This window comes from Rhyacophila brunnea, unplaced genomic scaffold (assembly GCF_057557595.1).
Source record: "Rhyacophila brunnea isolate RB1 unplaced genomic scaffold, BYU_Rbru_1.0 scaffold_6, whole genome shotgun sequence".
Classification (NCBI taxonomy): domain Eukaryota; kingdom Metazoa; phylum Arthropoda; class Insecta; order Trichoptera; family Rhyacophilidae; genus Rhyacophila; species Rhyacophila brunnea.
The window spans coordinates 31903878-31915772 of NW_028233276.1; the positions used below are offsets into that span (position 1 = coordinate 31903878).

Sequence of the window (11895 nt, forward strand, 5' to 3'; positions counted from 1 at the left end):
CTAAAATTCGAATAATAATTACTGCTACAATATTCACTGCGATTCATTCATGAACTGTTACTGTACATATTACGTTTTAAATTTGAGTTTCAATGAACTTTCCATTAAAATGCGTCAATGTTTATTTTACATTATTAATTGCCATAAAAAAATATTAATTCATAACACAGATATTGGTCATTATTAGAAATAATGTAAATGCTTTGTATTTTAATTATTATATAATTGATTCGCGGTTTCACAGTTAATTCACAATAGTACACGGCAAAATTGGACATGATATATTAAAACCTAGAAAAATATCAGGTGGCAGTGCCACCTGTCAACATTATTTGATCTGGCTTATTTCTGCAACGACGCTTAGTTGATGATTCTTTTGATTGATTGTGTATTGGAAAACACACTGATTTTTTTGAAATTATACTTCTTTTGGAGTGTTTGGGAAATCATATCAAATGTATTTTTGGCGTGTGAGATGTAACACATAATTTATTTTTTCACCCAAAAATAAACGCACTCGATTGCATTCGAACCACCGATTGTTCGGTTATCAGCCGAACGCACTACCATTACGCCACAGTATGATACTCCAATCGTGACGATTACACAGTATAATATTATTGTTTAGAATTGTTCCGTTGCCTAGGCAGCGAATTTATTATTGTCGGCCATTTGAAATTCCTTACGTAAACAAACTATTAAACGCCAGAGTGACAGTTGGTACTTTAAAAATAAAAACAACGAGAAACCATTATTTAATTTAGTAATATAAGTGAAAGTATATAGAAGTTTTTTTTTTAAAACCTTTTTCTTGAGTGTGTAATTTCACAAGATAATTAAGAGCTAGGCAAAGAACCTAGTTTATCTCGAGTTTTGTTTTTGTTTTGTTACGCCAAAGAAGTATAATTTCTAACGCGCGTACACACGCCGATTTTTTTTTATCTAAACGCCACTTTGTTGATTTTTTAACACTTTCACTTTGATGTATCCACTTCCAAAATCTCTTCAATTAGAATCGAGCAAAGAAATTAACGTTATCAAAATCGTGCTTCCTATCTGACACCATACCTACTTCTTAAAACCTTTCCGTCAATCTGTCACAAAAAATGAATTGTAACGTCATTTAATACTTTCTACATAGCGTCGCTGTAGGATTGGTTTCCCGAATAGACCAAATGCTCAGGAGACGAAAAACAAATTTCATAATTCTATATTTAAATACATGGAGATATTTAAATTGTTATTTTTACAGCATATGAATGATGTATTCATTACCATTACAAAGTAATTTAAAGAAAGGGATGGTTCTCGTCCGATTAGATACAAAAAAACATTCTGCATTAAGAGGTCGATTTCGACAAAAATGGATATTTGGTAAACCAATCCTATAGCGACGATAGGTAGAACGTAAGCATCTGTCAAATAATTATGAGAGTATCCTGTCATTTGTTCGTCTTTCACGACCTGATTTAAAATAGACGATTCCTTTCCTTACGGGTCAGTTTATTTTTAAATTCGCGTTTACGTGTATGTTTTTTCTCTCCTTTTCCCTTTTAATACGCGTTCACCCTATCTAGCTCTCCTAAACATCTACATTATGTTTTTTCTAATGCGTTACAGATATACTTATAATAGTAAGAGATTGAAGTAAAATTGAATACATACTGAATACTTCCTTAGGTGGTTATAATAAAATCACTTATTTAATTTGCGTATAGTTCACTGTTAATGATGAAGATAATTATTATCGTGAGAAAATATTGTACAATTGTTTTAAATTTGAGAGAGAAACAATGATAAAAACGTATTGTCTACAATATTTTCCTGTATTGACTACGCACGTAAACAATGTGTTAGCTATTATTATAGGTGTATACTTAGCTGTCTGTTTATAAATAACTATCGGATCAATGTCATTCTGTAAAAATCATGAGTCATTGTATACAATTGAAGTAAGTATAATAATTTGACGACAGTAATTGTAAGTACAGTGATGGTACTTATTTAGCAGAAGACTGCGAGATTGCTCGCAGTCTATGTTCGATGTGAAAGTCGGAGAGAGAACAAAAGGAATATGAACGTTGTAGGAAAGAAAAGTGTGTGATTGCATCGACCCAGAAGATGTGTATTGCGATTATCCATAATCAGGACATTACGAGGTCATGAGTGTGGCGTACGCGTTCAAGCTCATTGTATTTAAATTTTCTTTACGTCCCACTATTCTGAATACACACAACACAGTAAATGAACTGTGTTGATATTGATGGTTACTTATATGAATTTATGCTAAGCAGGATAATTTTATTGTTCCTGATATAAGGCTCAGTGACGTCCCGTGGGGGTAGGCAGATTGAGCGTCGCTTGGGGGAGGCAGTTATTCGAAGGTTGGTAAATCGAGGAGAATCATTAGGTAGATATATATAGAAATAGGCAGATACACAAACTTAGTAATAACGGAAATATCTTTACATTAAAAAATTCAGGTCACTGCTTGGAAATAAAATGTACCTATTAATTAACATATAAGGTTTAACAGGGCTGTATTTTTTTGTCGGGTTCGCGATGTCTAGTTTACTTCCGTTGTCCTTGGACGTCACTTTCTTGATGACCAGCAGTGACACGTGCAGATTTGCGAATTATATTTTAATTATAGGTAAGTACGTAGGTACATATTTACCTAATTAATTTATCCAAACATTTTTGGCGTTCACTCGCGAGTCTTGAAATTTGTCAGGTGCATTTTTAAATGAATCAAAAACCGTGGACTCGCAATACTGTACATTGAAGTAGAGATGGCATTTAAATTAGATTTAGTGGTATACCTATACAGTGTTGCCATCTTTTTCTAAGCTAATTATAGTACAAAGGCGTAAAAATTATAGTATTTCTGATAAATGTATAGTAACATTTTTCGTCTTGAATCCGTTAAAATTATAGTATTTTGGTATATTTGGCGTAAAATTATAGTATTTTACATTTTTCGCGGAATTAAAATTATAGTATTGTACTATAATTATAGTACGGTTGGCATCACTGTACCTATACCTATTTTGTTAGTAATGTATCCATACAATACATTTCTTGGATATTGGAGTCATGAAATAATGATAAAAAATACTGTATAAAAAAATGGGGCGGCATTTTATCTACGGACGTCACTGTATAATCTCATGCTGGCCTAGCGGCTTACGTCCCAGGTTCGAATCCTGGGTCTGGCAAATATAAATATTGTTTTTCAATTTGTGCTTGGAGTCCAGAACAGATAATAAATAGAATTTCGATAGTCTTTATACCAATACAGTAAATTTTGACGCAGGATTTTGAATATGTGATCCTACGAAAATGAACCACGCATTACGTGGTGTGTAATATAACGATATTAAATGAGCGTCAATGCATAAACCGAGGGCAGTTGTCAGTATTCGAAGTATAACGTATGCTTGACACGTGTTTAAATTTATCCCGTATTCTTCCTTACTCGAGATCGGTTGCCTGCTTTTCCTTGCCCGTTAGATATTTCAGTTCCTATTATTTCCCTGGTTTGGAGTCAGAGTATGAATAGACCTAATAGGTTGAGCAAGTGGCTAACATCCATTTCTCATAAAAAACAAAAATCTGTTAAATCAAACCTCCACTCTGTAGAGGCCTATATATGATCTAATTAGGATCGGACATGATCAAAAGAGGCGATCAGGATCGCCCACAGAAAAATTGAATATAATAGTATATTATATTGATAATTCAATATTGAATTTTAACACTGCGGGAGGGGACAGGATTAACAAAACCAGCATAGCTATTCTAACATATCGCTTGACTCTAAAATCAAAAATAATATGCAGTTAATTATCCCGGGAAGTTAACCGTCGGATGTGATATTTTGTAATACGGCCGCCCATGACCGTGTTAATCACGAGCTGTTAATTGTCGTTGAGTATCAAATTCTTCTATTCTTGTCTTGCATCCATTAGAATCAAGTAAGACGTGTTAATTATGCTAACAAGTATTGTAAATAACCCGTCTTGTTTATGGAATTGTTTCGAGTGATATCCGTGTTATTTTGGAGCAAAAAATATAATGGAAACGTGAAACCGTGTTAATTATTTAGAATAGCCATCTCTTCTACTTATAACTTCTCGTCGCTTCATCCGTGTATTCGATCCAGGTCGTGGAGCATTACGAAGAGTATATCCAATTTTATGAGATTCAATAGGAAAATTAATTTCATACTGATTGGTATGTATAACATATTTGATAATAATGCTGCCTTTTTTGTCAGATTCGACTTGATTTTTACGAGTACCTACTTGCTAACCTAATTTTGAATCATTCGGACTTTTATGTACACATTTCTGGTTTATTTACATACTATTTTCTTCTATCTTTCCCTTGTATTCCGTGAATTTTAAGTGTTTTATTTAGATATACGACCATATATTTCCGATACAATATGCCGCAGTGAACTGTGATACTGTCAGTTGCATACGTGGAAATTTCCGGACACGCGTAAGAGCGGGAAATTTGCTGATCACTGGTCGTGCTAATTTAAATCCACGAGTTTTTCACCTGCTAAAAATAATCATTTAATTATTCCTAGCTCGTTGCATACCTGTCGATTGTTTTTATGGGTGTGGATGGTTAGATGGTTTGATAGCATTGAACGGAAAGACAATCGGTTCAAAAACACTGCTACTTATAAATTATAAACAATATCTTCGTTACTGTAGTACATTATAAAGACGTCTTACTTCCATTCCATTACTTTATCTTTCACTGTGATTAGCAGCAACATGTTTAGGGCGAGGTACAATTATTGTAATTCGACATATATAAAAATGAAATCAAAACAAGTTTTCTAAACGATCACCTTATAAAGGGACTAAAATGTCAGATCATTCAAATATGTAGAGCAAAAAATAATCATCGCTTATTCAATCAATAATATGTCTATAACGATGTCAGATAAGATTAAATAAATGTTACGATACAGTTTAAACAACTGCCAATGATTAACTATTAGCCTATATAAAAATACATTATCGTAAAGACGGGCGGTTTTTCTTTGTTAATAATCATGCATCAGAGACAATCGATTTTATTAAAAAGATATTATAACCTATTCTTATAACGAGCTCAGACTGCTACAATAAATGGTAAATACACAACAAAGTAAGTACTCCACGGATGGTGTATTTGCGATAGATTAATGCTAATATAATATTTAATTTGATCTGAATTTACTATTGGGTATTTTAACGACGTTTTAAGGATAAAAATATCTCTAAAATACGATAACCCTCGTTTCAGACGGGACACCGGTGTCGCGCTCGTATATAATAAGGAGGACTTTGTATTCGAATAAAGGGACCTTTGTATTATTTCTATTATTTTGTGAATTGTCAATAATTCATGGTGGAACTGCATTGTATTGTTGTTTTAATTAATAAAACGCAATTTTTTTGTAGTACTTATTCCACTTTTAATCAATAAATTAGGACTGGTTTCGTCCGCCTCAGAGGGACAGTTTTAACTGAATACATTTTTTTTTATTTATTATTCTATTATTTATTAAATATTAATGTCCAACCTCATTAATTTTAAATTAATTTGTTATGGGCAAGGTATTATTGTACGGATAATTTATGTACCTATTGTTATATTATTTCTGTCACTTTGGATTTTGTTTGATAAATATTGTTTTTAAATTTAAAAAAATGTATTCAGTTGAAAATGTCCCTCTGAGGTGGACGAAACCGGTCCTAATTTATTGATTAAAAGTGGAATAAGTACTACAAAAAAATCATTTGTATTATGTTGTACGCTACATTCTCAAGCCGCCGATACATTTGTTGTTATTACCGTAGCCAGTTTTATGTTCTAATTTATAACGCGAAATTTTGCGTTGACTCATTAACTCTGGGCGTTCATAAACATAATAAAAAGACCCCTTTATTCGAATACGATGGCCTCCTATATTAATACGAGAGCGACACCGGTGTCCCGTCTGAAACGGGGGTAAGAGTCGACTGTTCGTGTTCTGAAGTGTGTTTTACAACGTTTATCTTTGAATTTAAATGATATATAATTTTAATTATTTTTTTAAATGATTAATAAGATCGTTAATAGAACTACCATAAGACTAGGAATTGCAATACCGAATGGAAATAACAATACCGGTTAATAAGTATGTGATATTGAATAGCGGGTATGACATAAAAATATATTAGATAACTCTTATACGGTGCCCTAATGCTATATCATCTTTTCCGCAAAAATTAAAGATAATTCTGTCCAAAACCCTACGTCAAGAGAGAGCCTTTATTAGCTCCACCAAAGTCGAGAGCAGGGAACTCAGAATTTTTTTTTTCTTTTCTTTGGTCGAGAGTTTTGTCGTCAAAATGTCAATTTTTGTCGGTCATTTTGTATTTTTTTTTCAATTTATCTGCTTTATAAATACCGGTATTTTGGATTTTTATGACCGTATTTCGGTGTTTATGAATACTAAATTTGCAAACCCTACACAAGACTGCACTTGCCTTAAAATATTTTTTTGTATATTCTGGGGTTTTAGTCCCTTTTTTGTATTGTAGTGTTTTGAAAACGTAGGTAGGTACCAATTTGTTATTTTTATCATAAAACGTGGTATTTTATTGTTATTTTCATGATTCAGTGTATTATAACCGTAATAATATTTATCTATTTAAAATATTTTTCATTGTTTAAAAGTATCTATACTATACGGCTTCAACATAATATACAAACTTATTATTTTGTAAACATTGGGCACGTAATGATATTTATAATGCACACTATTAACTGAGTAGTGCATAATACCGTCTAAACCAGGGGCGGGCAAACTTTTTGGATGGAGGGCCAAATTCAAGAATTCAAAATGAGCGGCGGGCCGCAAGTAAAATACCATTTTTAGATATACACTATTTATTATCACGAAAAATAAACATTACAAAAAAATTAATGAGAAGAATGAAAGTGTTGTACATTTTTTCAAATTCAGGTGTTAATTTTGTGGTTGATATTTTCAAAACTGCTTGTAAATGGGCATCGGAGATATTTGATCGTAAAGAATTTTTATTGAGGTTCATGATCGAAAATGTTTGTTCACATATATAGGTTGTTTCAAAAACAACGAACATTTCCCTTGCATAATCTTTAAGTTGTTCGAATTTGTCTGAATTAAGGGCATTGTAAAATTTGGATATATCTTCAGGACGATGCAATTCGAGACGCAAGGAGGACATACAGAGATAATACATTAACGAAACAACAAATTCTTCAAATTTTAATCTATTGTCAATATTTTTTATAAAATATATAAAAAAGTTATTCGTAATCAGAAGTAGAATTAATGATGGCGGGCCGCAAAAAATACCCGGCGGGCCACATGCGGCCCGCGGGCCGCAGTTTGCCCTCCCCTGCTCTAAACTATAATTATTAATATGTTGTCACTTTATTAAGGCGAAGTGCAGTGCTTCTAAGGTGACATCTAGTAGCAAACTACGAAAGATACAATTTAATGAATTTCAAGTATTATTGATAATCAATTCGTAGGTATATAAAGTCATTAAAAATATTTGTTAAATATGAGATAAATTAACAATTAAAAAAATGTATATCTAATAATGTAATATAATGTGAGTTGGTTAAATAATTTCATACTATTATTCATTTTATCATTAAAATGTGGTTTTATAAGGAGATACATCTCAGATATACCAGTGATTTTTGAATAATTTATAGTTTTAATGGATTTTTTATTATTAAAACAAAGTGTATAACTTAAAATAATTTATTATATATCATATACAATTGAATTGCAGTATTGTAACCAAACATTTTAAAAGTAAATAATTATCAGTAAAATATGTTAAATTGCATATTTTGTATTCCACCGCTAGATGCCCATAGTGTTTCCCATATCCTCTTATTATAACCCATTTCCTCTTAAAAATAATCCGTGATAATATTTAATGTAAATGAATTGAAAAAATATAACGAATAAAATTGTATTGTTATTATACTTTAACGGAAGTCTCGCTTCCTATCACAATCCGTAAAATTGAATACATAAGACTCTTGATACATGCATAGTTAAATATTTAAATATTTCCATTGATTTGCAATATAGGAAATAAATTATGTAGGGAATAGATTTTCTATATATTATAATATATATAATATTACGTATTTTATGTAAAATTATTATAGCTTGTTTCAATAAATACAGTAACGTACTTTTAATGTTGATATGAGGATTAACATGAGTTTAAGTTACCTACTTTAAAAAGGGAAACCTTCATGAGACTATGTGTATCGATCGTGAGCTGCCAACCCAAGTTTGTAATGCCAACTGGTAGCTGTTAGTGGCATATTACGTCACATGTCAAAAGAACCAACTTAAATCTATCAATGTTCTAAGCTTTAAAAAAACTTATGGAGAAATCAGAAGGTTTTTTATTCAACTGTGAAATCTACTTTTATGGCGTTATAACATAATTATTGGCAGTACACAGTCGATATACGATTTATTGTTTCTTACACGTTCTGAGAATTATTAAAATTACGCAATTTTCTGTATGAAAAATGAAAATTTGTTTACCATTCGATTTAAAAATTGTTAAACTACTCAGGAAATTTTCATTTTAAACGAAAGTTGAATACCACATTCATAAAAGGTTGTTAAAATTTTAAAAGTATAAATAATTTAATTTTAATTATTGTGTCTTGCATGAAAACGCACGTAATTACATAACAATTTGTTTCATAATAATTATCAAATTACATCCGTATATTTAAAAGATTATTATTAGGTATTTGAAAAATATTTTTTTCTCATAACCTTGCATCATAATTTAAAAAAGCAATTTTTACTATATATATCTCGCAACCTTGTAACAATAACGAAGAACCAGAGGTAAATATAAAAAAAACACATCATAATTTATGAGAAATCACTAAATAAAAAAAGTCCTTGTGGCTAGAAACTATTACACTTTTAAATATGGTTAAAACTTAAAATAATCGATTATGGTGCATTTTATAGAGAAAAAACTGTTTATTAAATAATCTTTATAAACTAAACTATATCATTAATTGAGTTTGGAGTTTATTTATATTTTATATCATCATTTGACAATTAAGATCAGTTGAAAATATCTTAATCTAGGAAACCTCAAAATGTTCAAATAAACCAAAATTAAAAACGGTTTTTTAATAATATTACTTATGTATTTACTATAAATAAAAATATTGTTTTTTTATTTTTTTTACTTATAGTTTAGTTTTTAGGGTGATTATACGTATTAACCACTGGACAACTAGAACAAAAAACATGTATTTAACACATATAAAATAGTAACTAATGGTATATAATTTGACATATTATTATTATAAACTGAAAGGAATTTTAATGAATTATATATATACTTTATAACATTATGACTACATAATATAAATTATAAACAATTATTAGAAAGACTCGCCAGACAATATTTTGATGTTTTAAATATAGTGTAATTTTGCTTGAAATCTCTTCATGTGACAGCACTTAAAATATCTAACTTCTGTACAATCATTTAGGTATAAATCTGTTGTAACCGTTTTTATATCGTGAACTTTATTTTTAATGCATAGATGATTGTATAGTTTATCATTATAAAAATGTGGCTATTCAAAACTAGATGACAATGGAAGCACAAAAATAATAGCGGGTGGTTTCTCAGTGAAACTACTGGGCAGCAAAAATAACAATAAAAGCTATGGAAGAAGTACAAGAAAGAGGTAAGTATATTGATTTTGATGTCCTTTCACCAATCGTTAGCGGTAAACTGTAAACGGGTTTCATTATAGAGATAAGGTCAATAAGGCTAATTTTGGCGGATGTTTAAAAAACGATTTTTGTCACTATAGTACCCATAACATAGCTCGTCACTTCGCGAATACGAATATCATTGTCGTTTTTCTCCACAGATTTTTAGACATAAAATTTTATGGACGTAAAAATGTGATACCTACTATATTATTAATTAAAACCACCTTCTTCTTTTTTATGGATGGCCTCATCGTGAACATGAGATAGAACGTTTCGGTATGTGACATACTATAAATATTTCAAATATTTGATTATACTAATCACTAGGTAGTCTGTTTATTGAAATAATATTAATTGTAAACAATGCTTGATATTTCTCTGAGAGCAGATGTGTGTGGTGCGGGACAAGTTATTTGGAAATGAATATAATAATACACATTTTCTTTCTTTCTTTTTTGACCATGTTTAATCCTATAGGCCTCTACAGAATGGAATGATATAAGATTTTTGTTTTTACGAGAAATAGATGTTAGCCACTTGCTCAATCTATTACGTCCATACTCTGACCTCAAATACAAATTGAAAAACATTTGCCAGACCTAGGATTCGAACCTGGTATTCACGACACTAGATAAACTGCTCGGCCAACACATGAAGCGCTTTCTAAATTCAGTGAGTATTTACAAGCCATTAGTTAAAATTTGTCGTAATTAAATATGACTCCTTTAGAATTGTGGTCAATGTGTGTGGGCACGATACCCGAGAGACGCAGGTTCGATTCCTGCGGGGTGTCTTATTTTTTTCAAAAAGATTTTTTCTATTGGTAATAAATAATTATATTTTCTCAGAAGCGTTTTCTACAGTGACGTCCCTAGACAAAATGCCGCCCCTAGGCAGCGCCAAAATTCCGCCCCATTTTTATGCAGTATTTTTTACCACACTTTCATGACTCCAATATCTAACAATTGTGTTGTATGTATACATTATTAACAAAATAATACCACTAAAACATACAAAATTAAATTTAGATATAAAAGCGCATAAATATAATATAACTAAGTACGACACTTACACAAATCACCACAGTTTGAGGTCCTTAAAAGATACACCTGATAACTGTTAAACCTTTTACATTTTGTTGCCAACCATCGAGCTGATGTTTTTAGTGGAAAGATATTTTCGTTATTGCTAAGTTTAGGTGCCCTATTTCTATGTATTACTTTTAGCAAATGATTCTCCACGATTTGCCGCCCTTCGAGTGACTGCCGCCCCTAAGCGACGCTCAATCTGCCTACCCCCACGAGACGTCACTGTGTTTTCAAAATTATGTATGTTCAATAATTAGAATGTTACATTCTTAAAAATTGTGAATTATTCGTTGAATAAAAGAAATAGTTAAGTAATTAAAAATATTCCAGTCAATTCCTGTTGATAATTAGGTTAAACAAATATCGATTAAAAATGTAGAATTTAATATTATTCTTCTTAATTTTGTTGAATTCTTAAATAAGGGATGGTAGATTAATTGTAATTTTTATTATTAAATAAATTATTAATTTCTTACCTTTAAAAAAATGCAATCCTTTATTTATTTCAACCACTTATCACTCGTATTCATTTGCTCTAAATAAAGCAAGGCACTGAATAAATTACAATAATTGTTTTTATTTTAAAATAAATACTTCGATGCTATAATAAATATCGTATTTGTTACTTGTATAAAAAAATATAAAATGTTTCGTTCATATACCTCCTTACAGTTAGCGAGTCAGTCTCGCTATGAGTCGAATGGGTGAAGACTTGTACTTTTTACTGCTCCATTCTTTCTTTGATGCGATCAGCTGTTCCGTCGGCCGGTCGGTGAGAGAGAAATAACCGGTTCCGGTCGGCCTACGTGTCTTACATTTTGTTGTTTATTATTTTTATGTAATTTCTCGTATCGGAGTGTCGATCATAAAAAAATCTGTATCACTGACGGTTGGATGCAATGTCGATGATTGATGTCTGTAACTGGAAGGCTTTCTAACTAACATATTATTATATTACCTACCATATTAATAATTATT

The 11895-nt window shown here is 30.8% G+C and overlaps 1 protein-coding gene across 2 annotated transcripts in view; it reads right to left on the minus strand.

The window, feature by feature from the left end:
* Window positions 1-11610, minus strand: part of LOC147065562 (uncharacterized) — a 95233-nt gene extending 83623 nt beyond the window's left edge. For both annotated transcript variants that reach the window (XM_085956701.1, XM_085956702.1), the window contains exon 1: window positions 11394-11610. The gene's annotated coding sequence lies outside the window, so the exon portion shown is untranslated. The remainder of the gene's footprint in view (window positions 1-11393) is intronic.
* Between the last annotated feature and the right edge of the window lie 285 nt (window positions 11611-11895).